Here is a 9,924-nt window from a genome sequence, read left to right as displayed (position 1 = left end):
AGAAAAGAGTTGCTTTTTGTTGTGATGGGGAAAGACTGAGGAGAGGGACGGTCTGATCTGGTTTCCAGTAAGCATAGGATCCCTCATTTTATAATGGAAGATTTTCTCTTTTAAGAAAATGTGTATGAAGCACATGATTCTAGAATCTTCTAGATAATACTGCGACCACGAATCATGTTAGAAGCTGCATGACCATCACCACTTGTCCTCACAATGTCCCTGTGACACTGGTGCTAGAGTGCCAATTTTATATTTACTACTGAATGCATTATGTAATACTGAGCACTTGGGTTTTAGGCACAGAGAGGTGAAGTTGTTTGCCCAAGCTTGCACAGCCAGTAGAGAGCAGAGCTGGGATTCAAAGTGGGCTGCGCGACCCTGGAGCCCCTATCCCTTCAAGATGCTGTTTTGTGCCTAATTGCAAAACTAAATGTTGTGCAGTCTCAGAAAGAAATGCTTGATAATGATTCGAAATTATCCATCCCCACACTCTAGGATAGTGAACTCAGTAATTTATTTTTTCTTATGGCAGTTGAGTATTTGTTTTTTAAGTTCCACAAATGGAAACAATAAGCTTTCCCACACTGAAGAGGAAGTGTAACTAGACACTGCACGCTTTGCTTAGTCAAGGGGAAAATTTCAAAATAAAAAGCATTACCCATTTGAGGAAGTGGGTCAACAGGCCAACAGGCCAACAAAGAATCAGAGAAATGTGCACTTCTTCATGATAATTGTTTAAAATGGAAGGAACAACACAAAAGCAGCATTCATCCTACATTTGTACTTTGTCCAAGCTGATGAGCCTTGAACATGGTAAGGAAGAGCCGTGCGTGAGGTGGGGCAGACAGTACACGCACAGGGTTAGTAGATGCGCGTGGTCTTCTTCTTTCTCTCAACTTCCTTTCCCTGAAATGACAAACAGCAACAGAACTAGGAAGACCCAGGCTTTGGTTCGTGTATTTATTCTTGATGACTATCATCGTAAAGATGTGAGTTGCAGGAAGAGGATAGTAGCTAAAGCTGGTGCAGGGCCAGTTTAGAGAAGGAGGCTTTAGAGTAAAACCCCAGTTTAATTTTATAGGGAAACAAATATGCAAGGCAAATGCTTTTTTTTCTTTTCTCCTTTTTTTTTTTTTTTTGAGACAGAGTTTCACTCTGTCGCCCGGACTAGAGTGCCGTGGCATCAGCCTAGCTCACAGCAACTTCAAACTCCTGGGCTCAAGCGATCCTACCTCAGCCTCCCAAGTAGCTGGGACTACAGGCATGTGCCACCATGCCCGGCTAATTTTTCTATATATTTTTAGCTGTCCAGATCATTTCTTTCTATTTTCAGTAGAGACAGGATTTCACTCTTGCTCAGGCTGGTCTCGAACTCCTGAGCTCAAACAATCCGCCCGCCTCGGCCTCCCAGAGTGCTAGGATTACAGGCGTGAGCCACCATGCCTGGCCAAGGCAAATGCTTTATTTTACAAACTTCTCTCTTTAAAAAAACAAAATCAAAACTCATTTATTGTTTTCCTTTCAGTTATGATTTTAATGAAATCAAATGAACTATTTTTGCACAGGGCAAATAGATACTTGAACTCCATAATCATTTCCAATGAATTCTCCTAATTTCTACGCAACTGGTCACCTGGCTACAGAGCTGCTATCTGCCCCCTGTGGGTGCTTCCTGCCCTTTTCACTCCCCTTTGCCAGTTCAGTCAAATATGGGCACAGAGCCCTACCTTCCTTTTCCAAGGAGAAAGCAGAGACAAGATTACAGCTTTTATATGACGTCCCTGAAGGTTCGAGGTAGAGGAAGGGAGTCATTGGTTAATGCTGCCCCATGGGGCCACTCTTGGGACCCACAGAAACCGGTGGAGGGCCTTGAAGGGCCTCCTGTCTGCTCCCAGCCTCCAGCCTTCTCCAAGGGGCCTGCCGACCTCTTCAGAATCACAGTGCCCTTAGGCAAATCTTCTCACCTGGGTGGCAGGTGCTCACATATCCTGTGATCAGAGAAAAGTCCTTCTGAATCAGGCTTTATGGCTGTCCCTCAGGTCCTCATTCTCTGGCCTGAGGTTCATTGTTCCCCAGGAGGACTGAGGCTCATTCTCATTTCTTTCAGGAGAAGCCTCAATACCCCACCCACAGGGCTCCCCTGAAACAGTCCTACCACACCCACACACCTGGGCGGTGCCCTCGGGGATGACTCAAAGGGTCTCCTTTAGCACGAAGTGAGGGCTGGGCCTGAATGTCCAGCTGCTGGCCTCTATCTGCAGTGACCAAATGCAACGCCACACACTTGTTGGACCTCCAAGAATAAGCAATAATTTTTAATAACAGAAAACTCTAAATATTTCTCTCAAAGAAGCAACAAAGTCAGGGGTATGCACACTTCTGGGGGTTCCTGGTGGTTTTCCAGAAAGTGCCAGGGACAGATGCTTTTAAGGCACAGTCTCTCCACCTGTGAGCACCCCTCTGCCCCCTGTCTTTTTCCTTCTCTCTGTTGCCTTTAAAATGCTAAAGGTTCGGCCAGGCGCGGTGGCTCACACCTGTAATCCTAGCACTCTGGGAAGCCGAGGTGGGAGGATCACTTGAGGTCAGGAGTTCCAGACCAGCCTGAGCAAGAGCGAGACCCCGTCTCTACTAAAAATAGAAAGAAATTATATGGACAGCTAAAAATATATACAGAAAAATTAGCCGGGCATGGTGGCACATGCCTGTAGTCCCAGCTACTTGGGAGGCTGAGGCAGGAGGATTGCTTGAGCTCAGAAGTTTGAGACTGCTGTGAACTAAGCTGATGCCATGGCACTCTAGCCCAGGCAACAGAGTGAGATTCTGTCTCAAAAAAAAAAAAAATGCTGAAAGTTCCAACTTCCCCTTTGGATAAACAGCCACAGCGTGTCTGTTTTTCCTGGGCATGTCCTCAAAATCTTGGCTTAATAAGCCTCCATTGATTGAGATTTTTGCCTCAGTCATTTGCTTGGGTAGACAGTGTCCATCACTTAGATTAGCAACGTTAAAATCAACATTTTAATCTTTCCTGATGCCTATTGTAGGGACCAAGGGAAAACTTCCTCTTCACCTTCTGAAGCTTCGCTGAAGAATCAACTGACGAAAGGCAGATTAATTGGAGAGAAAGCATATAAATTTATCAATGTGTATGGGGGGGACCATAGGAGGAAAATCCTCCCTGAAGCTCGCTTTTGTTGTTGGCAGAATTCAGTTCCTTGCAGTCGTAGGACTGAGCACCCCGTTTCCAGCTGACTGTCCACAGTGGCTGCCCTTAGCTCCTACAGGCCACTCTCATCCCTGGCCATGTGGCTCCCTCCATCGTCAAGCCAGCAGAATCTCTGTACTTTGAAATTCTGGCTTCCTCTTCTGTGAGGAGCCAGAGAAAACTCTGCTTTTAGAGGGCTCATGTGATATAGGTCAGAGCCACCAGGATGACCTCCCCATCTGGAGGTCAACTGTGCTAAATGATATAATCTAATCACAGGAGCAAAATCCACCCCATTGACAGTCCCGGAGATTATATGGTGTTCACGCCAAGGGTGGGGATCTTGGAGATCATCTTTGAATTCTGCCTACAACACCCAGCTTCAAGAATGATCAACCCACAGCCAACCTCGTTTCAACTCGTTGCACAATGGTTTCCCTGGGAGCAGGCTCCAACACGGAGGTTAGCTTGCAGGAAGTTTAATAGGGAGAGCTCCCAGGACCAACTCTGCGCAAGGGAGGGAAGGACGCAGGACTGGGGAGAGGGAGCTCTAGGAAATGGCCTCAGAGCTGTCCCAAGGTGGAGCAAGCCCTGATGGAGAAGATACTGGGGCCAGGCGTGGTGGCTCACGCCTGTAATCCTAGCACTCTGGGAAGCTGAGGCGGGAAGATCACTTGAGATCAGGAGTTCGAGATGAGCCTGAGCAAGAGCAAGACCCCCTCTCTATTAAAAATAGAAAGAAATGATCTGGACAGCTAAAAATATATATAGAAAAAAATTAGCTGGGCATGGTGGCACATGCCTGTAATCCCAGCTATTCGGGAGGCTGAGGCAGTAGGATTGCTTGAGCCCAGGAGTTTGAGGTTGCTGTGAGCTAGGCTGACACCACGGCACTCTAGCCAGGGCAAAAGAGCAAGACTCTGTCTCAAAAAACAAACAAACAAACAAAAAACCCCCACTATTCATCCTCACCTGTCTGTGGCAGCAAGAGTCTTTTGTTTTCTTAGTCTATTTCTGCAAAATGAGGGGATCTTTGGGATTGCTGCTTCTCTAAAGAGGCTGTTTGGATTAAGTTTCTTTGGAATAAATACAACATTAAAAATTAATGGCCTAAAGATAGATCCTTTAAATTAGAAATACTCCTAATTTTTTTAAAGATTATGTTTTAGAGATCTCTTATTCTAAACAATTGCTTTATTTGTATTTATGGGAAGATCAAATTTTTTTTTTGAGGAGAAGGAAAGAGAAGTTTATCAATTTGCTGGCAAATGAGGTTGGCAGACTCCTGTCAAAGCACCGATGTCCTCCTCTGAGCCGAAGTACAGAGCTTTTAAAGGTTCTGATTAATCCCATAGTCTCATCTTCTGCTAAGACAATCTTGACCTCCACCTGGGCAATTCCCCTGAGCCATCTCCTGTGGCACAAGGAACAAAGGACCCTCTCCTGCCCCTCTCGACTGCTATCCTGAGGCAGAGATGTAGATTTTAGTTCTCAACGAAGGTGAGCGGATTTTGAAGAGGCAGAAAACATTTTTACCCCTTTTCAGGCCATCCTCTCTGTTACATGTTCCCCACTGTCGATTCTACTCTTCCATATCTATGGGAGGAGGGGCGACGCAGTCATCGAGCTACTTCCTGACGAATTGGGGTGATGTTATAGATGGAAGGTACAGATTATAAGGTGAAAAATGGCCTAAGCAAAACTGCAACCATGAGGATTGACAAGGTGAAATGGACTGTCGCCTTGCACACAATGTGTGATGCAGGACACGGTTAGAAAAGAAACATGGGGCCTCTGAGTGCAGAGCTACCAGTTGTACCTTGTAGGTGAGCCGAGAGACCGGCTTCTCCAAATTCAGAAATCATGTACAGAAATACTTGCACCAAACGAGGTTTAGGATAACACACCCAGCAGCAAGACAGATCAGCAGAAGAGGCAACAGCCCCAGGAGATCCTCACTGAGGAGTTGTCCCTCTATCCTATAGACCAGCAGTCCCCAACCTTTTTGGCACCAGGGACTGGTTTCATGGAAGACAATTTTTGCAGGGACATGGGTTGGAGGGTGGCAGAGTTCAGGCAGTGCTGCGAGACCTGGTTCCTAACAGGCTACGGACCAGTACCAGGCTGCGGCCCGGGGTTTCGGACTGCAGCTATAGACAGACCCAAAAAACATTAGTGAAAATGTCAACATTTTCATTGTTTTCCTTTTTTTGAAACACATACTTTAGATCGCCTAAGGCTGGCCCTTCCACTGGGTGCTACACCTCTTTACTTTGGTATGATGGATCTAAAGTTTCACTTCTGACCATTTTAACGAGGTGTGAGTTGCTAGATACACTTCATAAGGTTCCTTCCGCTTCTCTGTTTCCAACTGGGGCAGGGACCTGAAAGAGGAAAACTCATGTATAGTGGTTAGCACCTGCCCCACTTGTCTGACATATTGTTTTACTCTATTCTCTTTTACTAATGGTTATATTACCATACCTACCTTAGGATGCAAGGGTCTCTCATAAACTATTTTTTTAGGGGCTTAAGTTTGTTTCTAAAGGGCTATCCTTATCTGGAGGAGGGCAAGCAGCAATATCTTATCCCACTTTAGGTGGGTTTCCAGCATCAATTCCAGGATGCATGCAATTTCTTTCTTTCTTTCTTTTTCTTTCTTTCTTTCTTCTTTTCTTTTTTATGAGACTGAAGCTTGCTCTGTTGCCCGGGCTAGAGTGCTGTGGTGTCAGCCTAGCTCACAGCAACCTCAAACTCCTGGGCTCAAGTGATCCTCCTGCCTTAGCCTCCCAAGTAGCTGGGACTATAGGCATGCACCACCATGCCCAGCTAATTTTTTCTATTTTTAGTAGAGACGGGGTCTCACTGTTGCTCAGGCTGGTTTTGAACCCCTGACCCCAAGCGATCCTCCCACCTTGGCCTCCCAGAGTGCTAAGAGTACAGGTATGAGCCACCTCACCCGGCCGGATGCATGCAATTTGTACTCTAGGTGTAGGGCTTTGGTTTACCTCTGCTACAGAGGTGGGTCCATTATCACTCTTATGAAATGTCCAGGGCTCCTTGGAGTGTGCTCCTGGGTCCTGTTGACAATGGGGTGCCTGCTGACGTCCTTGCTGTAGGAGGAGGAGCTGCCACACCATCTCTGTAGCTGTCTGTCCACGGCAACCATCCCCAGCATGCCATTCTCTACCTGCTTGGCCTCTTTCCCTGGACTGAACGATGCGCAGGCTTGCTGAAGCCCGAACTTCAAAGAGCAATGCAGTCTCCTGTATACCTCACCAGTCCCTGGTATTCATCCAGCAGGAGCTTGGTGGTGCCCCCTCCAGAGGTGAGCCTGTGTCGCTTCTGAAACAACCCCTGGTGCTCCTGCTGCTCGCCCAGGTCTGCCTCCTGGGCCTGCTGTGATGAGTTTCTCAGCCACTGCTTGTCTGTGGCTGCCTCACTGCCACCTGGCTCCTCCCCCGCCACCCCCTGCCTGGCTTGCCGCTGGTGCAGGGATTGGCGGAGTGGCAGGGGGCGTGGGGGTGTGGGGGTGTGGGGGGTGGCGGCGGGTGGGAGGGTGGAGGAGGCCACCCCAAACCACTTCTGTTTACATGGCTAGTGTCAATCGAATCTCCACTGTCAATTTTGACCAGGGCTCCTGCGGGGATATTTGGAGGCAGAGGCTTCTGGGCCCCCTCCTTTACTCTCTGAGTCCTGGACTTTAAAAAAATGATTTGCTTTCCTGGGGGCTTCCTGTCACTGTGAGTCTTACAATTTTGGGCAATGTTCCTTTCAAGGTCCCTCTTTTTTTACAAAAAGTCAGTCTGGGACAGCTTTTTTGCCCATTCTCTTTGACTGTCTCAAAAAACCCTTCAGCTGTTTTTGCACATTCAAGCCCCCCAATCTGATATTGCTGTAAATTACTCTCTCTGGCTCTGGGTTCTCTCTGGCCCAAACTGAGTTTGCTTCCAGGGAGACCATTCCAAACCCCGAGTTATAATTTACTGGGCGTGAGTCTGAAGAGTTAGTTCAGGCAGTGCCCTCCCTGGCCCCTTCCATGGTGTCAAGATGGTGGCAGTGGCAGGCCACGTGTGGCAGTTCTCCCTCCTGCCAGGTCTGCTCCCAGGCTGTGGCTCCACCTAGCACCTTGCTCCGCTGGCTGTAAAGGTCCGGTGGGGGTAGGAGAACCTCATTTATGAAAAATCCTACAAATGCAGATTATTTTGTAGACCATAAACAATGAGTTTATCTCAAGCAGCGAGCTTAATACTCAACATTTTTATTTATTTTTTTTTTGAGACAGAGTCTCACTCTGTTGCTCGGGCTAGAGTGAGTGCCGTGGCATCAGCCTAGCTCACAGCAACCTCAAACTCCTGGGCTTAAGAGATCCTACTGCCTCAGCCTCCCGAGTAGCTGGGACTACAGGCATGTGCCACCATGACTGGCTAATTTTTTCTGTATATATTTTTAGTTGGCCAGATAATTTCTTTCTATTTTAGTAGAGACGGGGGTCTCGCTCTTGCTCAGGCTCGTCTTGAACTCCTGACCTCGAGCGATCCACCCGCCTCGGCCTCCCAGAGTGCTGGGATTACAGACGTGAGCCACTGCGCCCGGCCTGAGACTCAATATTTTAAATCTGTAGTGGCAGGTTGACCATTTGAGCTCTGAATTTTCCTTGATATAATTTGCCCTTTAGTAAAAACCTGAGCACAAGAATTGGCCATTCTAGAAAATCTGGCATGTCTTTGAACCTTATACAAATACTTGTAAGTAGAGCCACCATAATTCAACTGGGATACGTGAAGGGTGTCATTCTCCTTGTCTTTTTTTATTTTTAAAGGATTTAAGAGGCAATGCAGAAGACCCTTCAGAATGCACCTCCAAATCAAAATTAGAATCCAAATAACAAATTCCTGGGAAAAGAACGAACAGCTCAGAATAAACCCAAGGACCATCAACCACCACTTTTCCTCACACTTCATATAAGCAGTACCACAATACCAAAACTCACCAGGCAAATGGTACAAAAGCTCACAAGCAATTAAACAGGAATAATATAGGGATTTCCCAACAAACAATCTAAAATGTCATGGCGTGTCAATCAAATGTGAATTTTCACTTAACAGCCTCTTTTCACACTCCACCATGTATACTGGATTACAATAACACCACTCTCTTTACACCACTCTCTTTATAGGTTTGTAGCTATAAGTTCTTTCCTATGGTGTAACAAAACTCACAAATAACAAACAGATAATACAGGGGATTCTTAACACAAAAATGCCAGGCCCTATCAAACAAATGGGACTCCAGAGGGGACAAATGCTGCCCCAAATGGCACTTCAGATGGTGCCTCAAATGCCCTGCTATAGGGCTGGAAGGTTCACAAATGGGAATCCAAAGGGGATAAATGCCACCCCATCTGGAAGGTTCAAAACCTCCCTAAATGGGTGGTCTTGTCCCCCCATTTCCTGGGAAATCCTCCCCAAATGGTGGCCAAGTCCCTAGTCCCCCCATTCCCTGGAAACTGCACATGAGCTCCTAATTCAAACAAGGTTACTAGCTCCACTCAATGTCCTGACTTCTACACCCAAAAGGTGCCTCAAAATGGACAAAACCAACAGGAAGATCTGAAAAGCCCCAAATGGGTGGAATCAGGGTCTTGGTGTGCATGCCAGGGAACTTACCAAATAAATGGCCGAGGCTGTCCAGATGTTTCTAGTTCCATTTCCCTCTTCTCAACTCAGTTCAGGTTGTGGGGAGCTGCGTCCAGTTGGGAGAGATAGAGACAAGAGTTTCCTGGAGCTAAAACAGGCTCTGGCAGCTGCTGGGGCCATCCCTTGCTCTCTCACTTTGAAAAGAAGTTTGCTCCTACCCATGAAGATCCATGATTTTGACCCAGGGCTGCTCCCTGCCTCTTCAAGCAATTATGGGGTGCTATTTCACTGGGGCACTCATGGGCCCCACCCAGGGACACCAAATTCTGTTACTGAAAGTTCAGCACTTGTCCCCGAGGTCCCATCAGAAGAACAAGGACAAGTGGTTTGAGGAGAAGGAAAGAGAAGTTTATCAATTTGCTGGCAAATGAGGAGGTTGGCAGACTCATGCCTCAAAGTACCAATGTCCAATATTTTTTTTTAAAGGCACATAATAGTGTCATGGCTAGCTTTAAAAATTCTCTTGATAAAATTAAAAAGGAAAAATCTAACCTACAAGATAAAATCCTTTGCATGCTCCCCCTCAGGAATAGCTGCCCCTGCAGGAATGATAATAAAGCTAATTCACCTTGTGGCCTAATGATTAAAATTCTGTGCTTTCATCCCAACAGCCTGGGTTCGATTCCCTGTCAGAGAATGAGTCTCTTTTGGTTTGACATTTAGTGTAACTTTTGACTTTTTGAGGTACTCATTTATTACTGATCCTTTACCCTTACTTAGACAGCTTTTTTTTTTTTTTTTTTTCTGAGACAGAGTCTCATCTGTTGCCCTGGGTAGAGTGCAGTGGCAGCATCTAGCTCACCACAATCTCCAATTCCTGGGCTTAAGTGATCCTTCTGCCTTAGCCTCCTGAGTACCTATGTCCAAAAGACAGAAAGATCACAAATCAACAATCTAATGAATCATCTCAAGGAATTGGAAAAGGAAGACCAAACCAATCCCAAACCCAGCAGAAGAAAAGAAATAACTAAGGTCACAGGAGAGCTAAATGAAACCAATTCCAAAAGAATTATATGGAAAACT

At 46.4% G+C, this 9,924-nt stretch overlaps 1 long non-coding RNA gene across 1 annotated transcript; it reads left to right on the top strand.

Annotated features, from left to right (window-relative positions):
• Positions 1 to 718: 718 nt before the first annotated feature.
• Positions 719 to 8,453, top strand: LOC123630698. The gene is made up of 3 exons (XR_006732735.1): positions 719 to 813; positions 6,257 to 6,530; positions 8,025 to 8,453. It is a non-coding gene; the product is annotated as an uncharacterized LOC123630698 (long non-coding RNA).
• The last annotated feature ends 1,471 nt before the right edge of the window (positions 8,454 to 9,924 follow it).

Source organism: Lemur catta, chromosome 1, assembly GCF_020740605.2.
Source record: "Lemur catta isolate mLemCat1 chromosome 1, mLemCat1.pri, whole genome shotgun sequence".
Taxonomy (NCBI): Eukaryota; Metazoa; Chordata; class Mammalia; order Primates; family Lemuridae; genus Lemur; species Lemur catta.
The sequence above is the reverse complement of the archived record's forward strand: the minus strand, read 5'-3'. Positions and strand labels throughout refer to the sequence as shown.